Source organism: Marmota marmota, unplaced genomic scaffold (genome assembly GCF_001458135.2).
Source record: "Marmota marmota marmota unplaced genomic scaffold, marMar, whole genome shotgun sequence".
In the NCBI taxonomy this organism is placed as follows: Eukaryota; Metazoa; Chordata; class Mammalia; order Rodentia; family Sciuridae; genus Marmota; species Marmota marmota.
The window spans coordinates 1154501-1167619 of record NW_026000077.1 but is presented as its reverse complement, the minus strand read 5'-3'; the positions used below and the strand labels follow the sequence as shown (position 1 = coordinate 1167619).

The window sequence follows — 13119 nt, the reverse complement described above, 5'->3', positions numbered from 1 at the left end:
AAACCCAGTGCCTCGTATATGCTAGGTGAGCGCTCTATCACTGAGCCACAACCCCAGCCCCTGTATCTCTTTTCTTAATATACATGTATAAGAAATTAATGTTCAGAAATGAAACTGACAGTTTTTTTCATCTTGTTTGAAAATGAATTATTTTTCAAAGCTTTGAGACTTTTTTAGTTCATAAGGACTGATAGAGTTTTTAAACATTTTGAATTATAAAATATTGTTCTGTAACTAAGCTATTTCCACAATAATATATCTGAGATTTTCCCAAAGACTCTACAGATCATAAAATGAACGTATTGTGTAAGGTTGAAAATCTTTTAACATTTACAATTTTGTTCCATTGTTAATGCCTCTAAAGTCTTTATTTGGGCAGTCTGGTATATCCAATTTTTATTTTCTGTATCAGCTGGACTATTTGTAGCAAGAGAAAAGATATTTTTTTATTTTGTAGAGTTATTTGTCATGCTTTATCCTTTTTATTTTCCCTCATAAAGACTGAGACAGAAATTTGTGAAATTGCTAATATCCTTTATTCAAATTTTTTAAGTACTGAACTCATCTTTTCAAAAAAAGAAAAATAATAATAAAAATTAGGTCAATGTAGTCTTCTCTACACTCATTCTCCAGCCACATACTAGCATGCCTCACACATGCTAGGCAAGTGCTCTAACGCTGAGCTACATCCCAAGCCCTCTTTTACTCTGAGACAGGATCTCGCTCAGTTGCTCGGAATGGCCTTGAACTTTCATCCTCTTGCCTCATCCTCCTGAGTAGCTGGAATTACGGGTGTCCACCCCCATGCCCAGCAGGATAATGTACTTTTTTGGCGGGTTGTTCCAGGGATTGAACTCAGGAGCACTCGACCACTGAGCCACATCCCCAGCCCTATTTTGTATTTTATTTAGAGACAGGGTCTCACTGAGTTGCTTAGCGTCACTCTTTAGCTGAGGCTGGATTTGAACCTATGATCCTCCTGCCTCAGCCTCTCAAGCCCCTGGGATTACAGGCATGTGCCATGGGGCCCGGCTAGGACAATGTACTTTTTATTTTTAATGCATGTCTATATCCTTTCCTCAGAATTGAATTTGAAGTTTGCAAACAGCACCCTTTTTTTCCTGTTACCATATGCCTGTGAAGTTTACAAAAGCTCTCCCTGAATTTGGCAGTGTATTTGATCATTTTTCCTCTCAAAACTAAAGTCTCGGTGCCAAAGTTTAGGACAGCTATCACCAACTGATATATTTATTCCTTAATCATTAGCACTTGGGGCATTTGGATTGCTTAGCAGTTTTTAGTAGAGCTGTGTTTAGATAGGTGACATAAACTGCTCATTCCAAAACCATTAAACTATTGATATTAGAATTCACTTTAGGAAACCTATTGATGTTTGTTTTAGAAAACATCTTTGTCTTTTGTAGATCCAACATAGTTCTCTAAATGGAGAGAATAATGGGACACAAAAGAAAATCATGATCTTGAGGAATAGTTTATATCTTTCTCCTTGAGTGGAGTTTTGCAACCTTCCCTGATCAACCAAGTTTCTAATGCTCGAAAGAACAAAATTAGTAAAACTATTTAATGTATTAAACTCTAAGTTAAAAGTAACTTAGATTTCATTTAGTTCTTTTCCATTGAGTTTATACTCATCATTTTTTTTATTAGAGGACAAATTATAATCTAATGATTTAGATGCAAAATTTGAGGCATCGAAGTTAGATAATGTGCCCAAAATCTCATGGTTTCAATAATAGATCACTTCACAATTAATACAAAAACAAGTACAAAATAAATTTCCCTAGCATGAGCAAGGCCGTGGTTTCAATCCCCAGTGCACCCCCCCCCTAAAAAAAAGAGTAAATTTAAAACCAGATATATGATGGAGTAGTGATAGTCAAGTGGTTTTGCTAGAGAAGTATTCCTGAAGAGTTAAATTAGAAGAGAATTTTAAATGAAAAAAGCTGATGTGGGTTGCCAGAAAAATAGAAAGGGTCTTTAAATTGGAGAAATGCTTACCACCAAGGCAAAGATATCAGTAGACAAAAAAGCTGCACATGGGATCTCTTCACATATATAAGTCTATTTGATGAACTCTGATGCTTTAAAATGAAAGAGTGCACATTTGCTTTTCTGTCTTTCAGAAAAGCATTGGTCCACTCTAATTTCATTCCTTCTCTTGCTAATTAATTAGCCCCTTAAAAAAGAATGCTATTTGGGACCAGGCATGGTGGTGCATGCCTCTAATCCCAGTGTTTGGGAGGCAGAGGCAGGAGGATAGCAAGTTCAAATCCAGCCTCAGCAAAAGCAAGGTGTTAAGCAACTCAGTGAGACTCTGTCTCTAAATAAAATACAAAATAGGGCTGGGGATGTGGTTCAGTGGTTGAGTGCCACTGAGTTCAATCCCCAGTACACCCCCCCCCAAAAAAAAATTAATAATAATAAAAAGAATGCTATTTGGTCATTTACATCACATACATAACTGTATAAAGGATGCCAGCCTCTCTGACTGCTTAAAATATACAGTAATAATGAAGAAACAGACTCTGGTTTGTGATGATTCAGTGGGAATTTGACCAATGCTCTGAAATATTCAGGGGGGGGGACATTTTAATGTATCTTATGTTTCAACATTGTCTTCTTTCAAAATCAAATTAAAAATTTGTGAAGTTTTTGTGGGGAGAGTTAGATGAATAGAATAAATTTTTAGTTTAATATATCAGAATTTGAGAGATTTTTTTTTTCTAACAGAATTTTAGACAGTAGTTACACTTCTAGTAATTACATCAGTGGGCAGGAAACTTACGTGTGTTCCTTAAGGCTGATGAGTTCTTTGTTTGTTTACAAAGAGAGACTTGATTTTACTAGTATTCTAACTGGAGTTAAGGGGGGCCAAAATTATCTCATTAAAATTATTTTAGGTCCATCTTTTGTTTATTTTTTCTTTCTTTCTATTAGTACTGAGGATTGAACTCAGGGGTGCTCCACCACTGAGCTAATTCTCTATCCTTTGGATTTTTTATTTAGAGACAGGGTCTTACTGAGTTGCTGAGGCTGACGTCAAACTTAGGATCCTCCTGCCTCAGCCTCCAAAGCCATTGGGATTACAGGAATGCAACCACCACACCTGGCTTTAGGTCTATTTTGACATTAGCCAGCTTCAAGAAAAGAAATTATTTGAGTTTTAGGTGATGCTCAACAAAATTAAGAGAGGAGATATTCAGAGAATTCAAAGTAAGTAATCACCTTCCTACCTCATTCTATAATTTCAGTCATTCTGGAAACAAAAACATGTATATGTTATTCAAAGTGTAGAAAAGGACCATATCCCTTTTCTTTGAGCACTCTTGCCTGTAGCCAGTATGACATACAGAGAGAAATAGTTTGGAGGAGAATTTAAGAAGGGAGCATATTCTCACACTCTTTGTTAGAAACATACCAGCTCTTGTTCTCATATTTTCAATATGCTTGAGTCCCCCTGCCTTTTTTTTCCCTGAAGCCAAAGTTCAAGCTTTTACTCCCAGGTAGTAGCAGCTTTACAATTAAATTTTAATCTCTTAGTTTTGTTAGATTTCTATCTAGAGCACAGCCACAGCTGTTCTTGGCAGGCAAATACATTGCTGTTTTTCCCTCAGTCACAATGAGATAGAAAAATGTTTTCTAGCTGGGGTGTGGATGAAGGCACTTAACAAATCTTATACATAATTCATCCTTGGTTGCTGAGGTACTCAAAGTTGAAACTTTGCCGTCTGATAAAAATCAGCTGGATTTTTTATTTACTTGACTCTGACCCCTTTGGAGGTTTAGCCCTTACTGGGAGCTCAGGGATTCTAATTCAGCTAAGCCCTGGCTATGAAGACTTTTCTTATTAATTTGCTCTTGGTCTGTTTTAGGTATTGTAATACCACCTTTAAAAAACAAAACAAGGGGCTGGGGTTGTGGCTCAATGGTAGAGGGCTGGCCTAGCATGCATGGGGCACTGGATTCAAACCACATAAAAATGAAATAAAGATATTGTGTCCACCTACAACTAAAAAAATAAGTATTTATAACAAAACAAAAATGATTAGAATATTCAGTTCAGAGTCCTGAATACCCTGAAAAGAGTCTCCTTTAAGTATTAGCTTATTACATGGAAGAATTCCAAAAAGTGTATCGTAATTTATTATCAAAGTTTAGGTTTTGTAAGAGCCTCAGCATTTTAAAATATTATAACCATTATTCCATAACATGCTAAAATATGCTAATAAATGTTCTATAACATACTATGTTTCTTAGTCTTTAATTCATTGCATTAGGATGTTACCACTAATGGATCTATTTGTTCACTAATTCAATGAACAAATCTTTGTTGGGTACTTTTTGAGGTATAAAATATATTCTTTATTCACAAGTAAGCTCCTTGTTTAGTGGTAGGGGTTTGAAAAAGGCATGAAAATGTGTTGATATAAGATAGAGGCCACAATTGATTAGTTCATCCTTTCATATTAATTCATTTGATGTGAAGTTGCTGACAAGTTATTTCAAGTGTCTTTCATAAAGTAACCCCCAAAATCAGTCTAGATAAAAGGTACTTCTTTGCAGAAGGATATTTTTGCTTAGGGTTCCTTTAAGTCAAACATGAAAATATAGAAAGAAGTATCTTTATTTTTTTCCTTTTCAAGAAAAAAATATACCTAGCTGCCAATATCCATGTTTTTGTAAACAGCAATATTCATTGTAGTGTTTATATATGAAGTTTAGAATTTATCGAACAATGAAGAGCTCCTCAACTATTTAAGTAAGAAATATCTGACCTCAGATTCACATGGTAACTGCCATAAGACAGAAGCCTCTGTGCTCATATATTTTCCTCTTTAATATATTCTCATTCCTAGTAATGACAGATTAATAAGGACTAAAGGAGTCCTCATTTTGAAAAATGAAACAGTATGATGTCATTGTGAAGCAGAATGAAATAGAGTTAGAGCCAGAATTAATCGGCTCTATGTACATGTGAGAGAGAATTAAGACAGCCACCCAGAATTTCCCAGAGCACATTTGTTAATGTCAAAGCTTCATCCTGCAGTCACTAATTCTGAAAATAGGCACATATCATATTAATTTAAAAATTAAAGGGATGTCAGAGTAAGGCGCTTAATAAGGTTCCTTTGCCTATGATTCCAAGCTAAATTTTACCAATCAATTCTGCATCATTGATAATTCTGCCTTTTTGCAGAGAGAACCACCAAGATTATTTTTTCTCCAGGAAACTGAAAAAATATATCCTAATTGGGCTATCTCAGTCAAGTAACTGGATTGTTAGGTATGACTTTGGAATACATATCTTAAAATAGACATAGAATCTTTTCTTGAGGAGTTTATAAAATTAAACATGTAATTGATCAATATGGAAAAATGATGAAAGTAAATGGAGTAGAAGAGTAGTAGGCCCAAGGTTGTACTAGAGGGTTGAAGAATATACTGATTGAACTCAATGCTGTAGAATAAGAAAGAGATGATTTGAATAATGACTTGGAGGCAGAAGATTGAGTATCAAACTTTGGAATTTCTTGGTGCCCATTACTTTTCTAACAATCTATCTGAATTTGCCAAACCTACTGGAACAAAGCAGAAATTTATTATTCTTTGGGTAGGATTAGCATCTTCAGATATTAAGTTAGATGCATCATGGCATCTTCCAATTTGGAAGTTTAATTTTTATATGTTAGAGGATTAGTTATTATGTTAGTAAGGATTCAACTCTTATCCATTCACCTGTGTTCCTGTTTATACTAGTAACTGTGTCTGTTAACATGAAGTTTCCAGAAAGACTTAAATGAACTTCAGCCTCTTGAGTTCCTGTGAAGCCACTACCTATTCCCATAGGACTTGAATGAAGATAAGGAACTCAGTTATTTAACCTTTTTAATTTTTTTTTCAGATGGCATTGAGAATAACCATACCTCTGGTTTGGCCTCAAATTCCATATTGAATTTTTAAAATTGCTTTTTGAGCAATAACTTTTCTCTGGTTGCTTAACCAGTCATACACGTTGAGACTTCTGTCTCTAGACCTATTTTATAATAGCTGCTCTGGGAGAACAGATGAAAAATAATAACTCAGTTAGATATTTTATGAGTATTGAAATCCCTTCCATTCAGAAATGTAAATAAAATAACCAGCATGAGCAATCAGCTTATGTCAAATTCCATGGGTTTATGTTACATAGGGAAATTATAGTGCAACCTGAAACATGCTTCTTAATGAATTCATAGTGGTGTCACAGTTGAATGTAAACCCTTGAGCTTTTCTTTTGTGAAGGGTTTCAGAAATCACCTTTTATAAACTGCCTAGGGGAGGGGAAAAACTAAGAGGATACTAACAAATGCTATAACTGTTAAGTGGCTGCCTTCCTTTTAGCACCAAAAGGTGCCACTTAAATAAAGCAGAAACCTAGGATACTGCTCACCTTTTGGGTTATTCAGTGTGCACAAAAGTATATATACTGTGTGCCATGCTAGGTCAGACTCACAATCTAAAATGTATTCCATTTCTGAAAGTGGCACCAGGGAACTGCTGTGGAAGTTCAAGGTTGCCCTTGTACTTCTTATCCTAACAAGTTAGAGATTTTCAGCTAAAAAGTATGACAGAGCCTGGTAAAGAACTGGTTTTACCTTCACAAAATTTAAGAAACTAGAGATCTAATTGGAGATCATGAAATTAATATTTATCTCCCATCTCTGCTGCTCTAGTGCCCTATAATATACTAGAACTATCTCCTCATTTGATACTGAATTAGTTTTGGAATGTCTAAAGCTCTTTTCCAGTTCCCCTGTTTTCACTATAACCTCAGATATCTGCTAGCCACAAAAATCCAGTATATCAAATGGAATATAGGGGATTTGTCAAGTTGTAAGTTGGAAGTGAGGAAAAAAATGTATTTTCTATTTGAAATTATTCCTTTTTCAAATTTAATTTATTAAAAGTTTGGCTTGAGACTGGGGTTGTGGCTCAGAGGTAGAGCACTCGTCTGGTATGCGTCAGGCACTGGGTTCGATGCTCAGCACCACATAAAAATTAAAAAAATAAAAGATATTGTGTCCACCTATAACTAAAAAATAAATATATAAAAAAAAGTTTGGCTTGATGGATGCCAGGTGCTGAGCCTGTAAGTCTACATTAATGCATCACAGTCTGGATAGGATATTTAATATCTCCTTCTTAGCCTAGAATTTCAAATGATTAGGATCTATAGTTAATGATACATAAAATTTTGTTGATCTTTATAATGCACATGTCTTTTAGTCCCCATGTCTGTATCAAACGAGCTCATCCTTGTGTTTTCCCATAAGTGTCTTCGTACTTACTGACATACATCAAGAGGTTGTGTGGCTTGTAGGGGACTCTGAACCATTTGACAGTCTAGGTACATAGTCATCCTACATTATCTAAGCCCTGATTTCATTATTCTAGTCTTATTTTATTCCCCCAATGTATATAATGTGTACTTGCTTGAAATTCCTTATAACAAGCACATTCTTGCTTCTAAGTTTTAGCATACACCAGATCCTCCTCCTCCTCCTATTTTTTTTTTTTAAACACCAGGGATTGAACCCAGGGATGCTTAACCACTGAGCCACATCCCCAGCCCTTTCCATATTTTATTTAGAGACAGGGTCTTGCTGAGTTGCTTAGGGCCTTGCTAAATTCCTGAGGCTGGCTTCAAACTCATGATCTTCCTGCCTCAGCCTCCTGAGCTGCTGCGTGTGCCACCGTGCCTTGCCCCAGTTCCTTCTTTAGAATGCCTTTCCCTGACTGTCCTCAAATATTTCATGCCTTATCTTATAAAATTCCAAATCTAAAGTCACCTCCTATAGAAAGCCATTTCTGGTTAATCTCATTCACCTGATTCCTTTATTATAAGACTCATTTCCTAGTCTGTTAAACCACTTTGCTTCTTTATAATTGCTATTTCTGTACATTGTCACCCAACAAGTACAGTCATTCTAGGAATGATGATCTTCCTCTATTCTCTTTTCTTTGTTTATTCCACACAAACCTTTTGAAGACCTATTGACAACATTTTCAGTTTCCTCAGAGTTCCAGTCCACCTTCCATACCCTTTCCTTTTACTTACAGTTACATTCCTAGAGAAACAAGGCATGTGTTCTGGCCTTGGCTTTCACCACAGCACATGTGTGTGGCAGCCTGTTAAATAGGTCCCTGCAGTTGGAAAGGATTTTAACCCCTTGGTTTGACAATCTCTGCATTCTACTCAGACACCTTCAAGAAGCAGATGTGAGAGCAGAAGTAGCTTGGAGGTGGAGTAGGGATATTTCCACTGAAAGCCAAGTTAGTGTTCTTCTTTTTAACATAAGACCTATGAAGCTGCTGTCGTCAGCAGCTCACCCGACACTCTCCTGCTCTGCCTCTTTTCTAGGAGTCAGGGTTAGTTTAAGAAAAAGCCTCTTGCTAGAAGCCATGACCTCGTACTTTTATCCCCTCCATCTGGTGTGTGGCCTCATGGGGCTGTGCTGCTATGCAGGAGGTGAGCAATGGAATTCTTTAGATGATGACTTCTGAGCCCACATGCAGAGTTCAGTGGGGGTGGGAAGCAGGGAGAGCAATGAGAGCCAAGATCGATGGACCAAAAAGAAAGGTTTGCTAGGGGAGAAATCCTAACTATATAGGTAGACTATTTTCCTGAGGTGTTCTCTAGCTCAAACAGAGTCTCAGGTCAGAGAGCTATAGCTTCTCAGATCTGTGATTGATGCTCCTGCAGCTTTCCCTTCTGCCTTCACAGTTGGGGTGAACCAGTGGGATAGGTAGGGTATTTGAGGGTTTTTTGTGTCTCTAATGGAATACATTCCAGGATCTAAGAGGGAAGGGTTCCCCCTTGCACATATCCTCTATTGGAACTGCTTTTCTTCACTGTCTTGCACCTAAACAGAGGTCCAAATTTTGAATGAAGGCGGGAGGAGAGCAACAAAAAGTTTTGATCAAGTGAAAATTTTTTGTCTGCCTCATCTCACAGGGATTTCTCTGCAGGGCAGATGCCTCTTGTCTTGGTGTAGATGAATTGTGTCTTAGCTAGAGGTCCCAGGATCTTTACTAAGCCCTGGTTAGGCATCTGGGCTGGGAGAGGACGGTTTCTTAACACCCTTATTACCTGTTCTCACTTTAGAAACTCAAGAGTTGACAGCATTTTAAAAAAGAATGAAGTCTTAAAGGAAATTCTAGTGTATACTTAAAAGCCCAGAGTCTTAATAGTTTCCTCTCATGGTTTCTCGTGACTACTTCTACTCTGTCTAGACATTTAGCAACACTTGAAAAGAACTAGATAAAATTAAAGCAAAAAATGTTAATGTTAATCTAGAAAAAGGGGAAAAGGACTACAAAGAACGAGGAGCCTGAGTTGGCTAAACGTGGGATACTTTGTATAGTGAGCACCTGGTAGTGGTGGAAATAGTGGCAAAGTGGCAAAAAGAGGATGTTGATGATGTTCAGACAGGCACAGGCTATTCCTTTGTAAACTTGGCTCAGATGTATTCTTCTAGCCATCCTAAGAGTCCTATGGGGCTTGAACATTTTATAGCAATTTCTGTTCTGAAGGTGCTAGTACCCTGGTGCCCCCAGTCCTAGACATTCTCATGGTTTGAGGCAAGTACCCAGAATTTAAAGTCAGAAGACCTAGGTTTGAGTTCTAGCTGGGCCACTCACTGTTAGTGTGATCTTGGACAAATCACTGACCTTCTGTGAATGGCATCCTTTAAATGGCATCCTTTAAACCCCTACATCACAGGATTGTTTACAAGAATGTACATACACACTCAGGCATTTTGTCAACAATAAGGCTTTTTAGGAACCATATTGTCATTCTTGGGGAAAGCCCCAATTTGAACATTATCAAAGAATGAATCTATGGATGAAACCATCTTTCTTTTTTTCTTCACTCAGTATAGCCTGTTTGGTCAGAAACAGAAACAGGGTTTTGATATCAAGTTTTCAGATTTTGGCTTCTTTGGTCAAAGAGAGAGAATGCCCATGTGCAACTGCTCCGTCCATAGATTCATGGGCAGAATGGCAGTGAACAAAGGAAAATTTTAAGCCAGCATATTTCAGAGTTAGGGGACAAAGAGGAGAATGCTTATCTTGTATGTTCAAATCAGGGGAAGCTAAAATATTTTAGGTAAATGAGGAAACTCTACTAAGATGCTCAGAGATAATTTAGGCCATGAATGAGAAGTAGGGGAATGAGCTTATAAATTATTTCTCTCCTTTATCTTTTACCTTCTAGTTAGGATTTGGTGTATTACGCACATCCCAGTGGCTACTGCCTGAAACCTGTCAATCACCCAAAGAAAAAACAGTTTCTGGGAAAGCGTTCAATGCAACTGTGACACATTTACCCTAGTGAAGTCACTGCTTGGTCTCTTTCACTTCCTCTCTGTTGTGAACATCATCCCTAAAATCCAAAACCATTCTGTTTTCTAACCCAATAAGAGTTTAAAACCAGTCATAAGCAGCAGGCCATGCAATTCTACATACCTCATGCAGTCACAGGAAACTACCCCACGAGAGCACGAGGATGTGTATCTTACTGTCTCCAGCACGAATCAGCCTTAAGCTGTACTGCTTCAGCCACTCTGCTTAGGTGGCACTTCTGCACCCTTGATGTCGTCTCTTCATAGCCATTCGGCCTCATTCCCCCGCTACCTCCTGGAGGAGTACTAGTTCCCATGCAGTTGCCTGCATATTGATAATGCAGCTTTGTAACTTGGTTACAGCTGTACCCTGTTCTTAATACACTTTTTGAAGGATTTGTTGAAAATCTAGTTGCTTTTGTGGGGATTGGATGAAGGGACATGACTACAACTTCCATGCAGAGAGAAGCTACGTGTGCATCCATATGTGTGCACCTCCTGTATGCCCATGTCTGTGTGCTTTTTGCATGTGTATCTTTGTGGTTGTGCTTGGGCTGACACAGCAGAGCAAAAAGAAAGCATCTCTTTCTTATTTTACCACATTGCTTCAAAGATGCCCAACCCCCGTAGTAGTAGGCAGTTCCCAAGTGGAGGGTGGGGGCAGAGGCCTCCACTAAGGCCATCAATAACCAGGTGTGAGCTACAGGTCTCTGTGTAATGTGAAGCTCTCCCGTATTTCATTTCTGCACCCAGGGGGCGGCTCTGCAGGATTGCTTACGGAGAGCTCTGTGTCTGGCACCTCTCTCCACTAGGCCCAGGCGCCCAGGGTCCCACCGACCTGCCCAGGAATGCCCAGGAATGCATCGCATTGTTCTCTGGTGCTGTAATTTGGCTGCAGGAGTTAGGCTGAATGCCTCCCCAGGATGAGAAACATACTCTCCCTAGTGTACTCCCTTCTCCCCAGCTAGCTTGGGCTTCTGCCCTATGACCACTGAGAGCATTTAAATAAAAAACTCAGAAAAGGCTAAGGAAAAAAATAATCCTGATTATCTGTCTTTTATTAAGCCATGTAGACTCTCATGTCCTGAGTGGGTCTGAGAATTTGGCAAAGGACTTAGTGGTTGGTGTTCTTGATAAGGGATGTGAAAGAAAAAAATATTCTCTGCAACAGGGAGGAGTTGAAACAAGGCAGTGTGTATTCATGAGTTAGATCGACAAAACTTTAGGAATAGACCCTCAGGGCGATGTTGGATTCTTTTAATTAATCTGAAGTCCCTGATTTCATTTTACTAACATTCCTGTAAGAAAGAGTGTGGATTAGTGCCATTATTCAGGCTAATAACAATAAAAGTTGGCTCTTAACTTCAAGGCTAGGTAGGTTAAGACTGGCATTCTTATTTTACTTGTTACAGACTGTGCAGCTGAGGTACTTTAGTAACGTGCCTTCTCTAAAAAGATACTCAAAGGATAGAGATAGTATTTTTAAACTTTGTGTCCAAATAGCACTTACTGCAATGCATTATACCTAAATATTTACCAAAAGTTAAAGGAAATGAGAACCAACAAGGAGAAGTGGAAGACATGAGAAAAGCTAGGATGCTGCAGATGGTACAGACTGCTGTCAAATATGGGAGGGATGGGAGAGGGGTTGCTTAGAGGCAGAGTGGAGGAGTAACAGAAATGGAGCCTTGACCACACCAAATAAAGTTCTCATTTCATTGCTTGTTCCAAATAAATTAGTTTGTTTGTATAGTGCAGAACGAACGCCAATTGTCTAAAGCTAATTGGAATGCAGAAGCAAATTAAGGACTAAGAGGAAAAATTTAATTGCTTAGCCATACAGCTTCTGTATTGGGGCTGAAATAGATATCTTTTCTTTTGCTTATCCTTCTCACTCTCTGGACAGCTTGTTCTCTTAACCAACTATAGGAAGTTGCAAAATCTGCATCTTTGTAAGCTAGAATTTGGAGCTCAGAGAAAAAAGCATAGAGTAATATGAGATGCCAGAAGAGGTCTACTCACTTCCTTTAACAGGGTAAGAACCAAAAATCAAAGAATCAATAATAGGGCACAGGTAGTTTTTAACTCAGGTTGACTTCTCTTGAAAGGCCTATGCCATCTTTAATGTGGTATCTGGATGTTCTTGAAAGATCAGGGCTGGCTGGGACCTGAGGCTCTTCTCAGCAGTCTGGTATACATGGCAGTATTAGTGAATCCATTCAACACTGTTCCTGAGTTTAGACTGGCCATGGCCCCCTTTACCTTCTTAGTATTCCAAAACTTTCTTCCTCTTAATCCCAGCCTAAGATGTCAGAAACTTTTCTCCCCACCCCCTATCTAATCCCAATACTGGTTCACCAGTTATCCAGTTGACTCCATTCTGCAAGGAAGACATTCCCTTGGCCTGACTCACTCAGTCCCATTTCTCCACAGGCATCCCTTTACCGCAGACCACAACGACCCTGACTAGCTCATGTTTTGTGTTAATGGATTTGAAATTGGAGCAAATCTCCTCACCAAAGAAAAACCACCCTAAACTCTCCCACACAGGTCTCAGCAGGTTACATAAATATTAGTCCTATCATTCAAATAAATCTGCCCCACAAGGTCCAGAACTGTGGCTCTCCCAACTTCCTGCTGCCTCTACAGAGTGATGTTGCTCCACAAACATATGAGGACCCTAAGGGATGTGGGAAAGGAACTTGGGAAAGGA

The 13119-nt window shown here is 38.4% G+C and overlaps 1 protein-coding gene across 10 annotated transcripts in view; it reads left to right on the top strand.

The window, feature by feature from the left end:
- St7l (suppression of tumorigenicity 7 like) overlaps positions 1-13119 on the top strand; it is a 164472-nt gene that overhangs the window by 81462 nt on the left and 69891 nt on the right. The gene's annotated exons all lie outside the window — the stretch shown is intronic.